We start from the raw sequence: 236 nt of genomic DNA, 5'->3' as shown, positions 1-236 counted from the left end.
GGATTGAGAAATTGTCAACATGGTATTGTTTTATATGTTATTATTATTATATTTTCGTTTTGTTTTTCAATCATCGTTAACCAACACCACCTTTCATTTTTCCTCACCTTGAAGAAAAATGAGGAACCTTTTGGCACACCTGTTTGTGAGTTAATTTGGGTGTGAATTAAAGAAATGATGACAGTAAAATTAGAGAAGTGTTCTTGCCATTGTGTTTACCTTATTTGGTTCTCTAT

The sequence above is a fragment of the Trypanosoma theileri genome, assembly GCF_002087225.1.
Source record: "Trypanosoma theileri isolate Edinburgh chromosome Unknown TM35_Tth_41_V1, whole genome shotgun sequence".
NCBI lineage: Eukaryota > Euglenozoa > Kinetoplastea > Trypanosomatida > Trypanosomatidae > Trypanosoma > Trypanosoma theileri.
The sequence above is the reverse complement of the archived record's forward strand: the minus strand, read 5'-3'. Positions refer to the sequence as shown.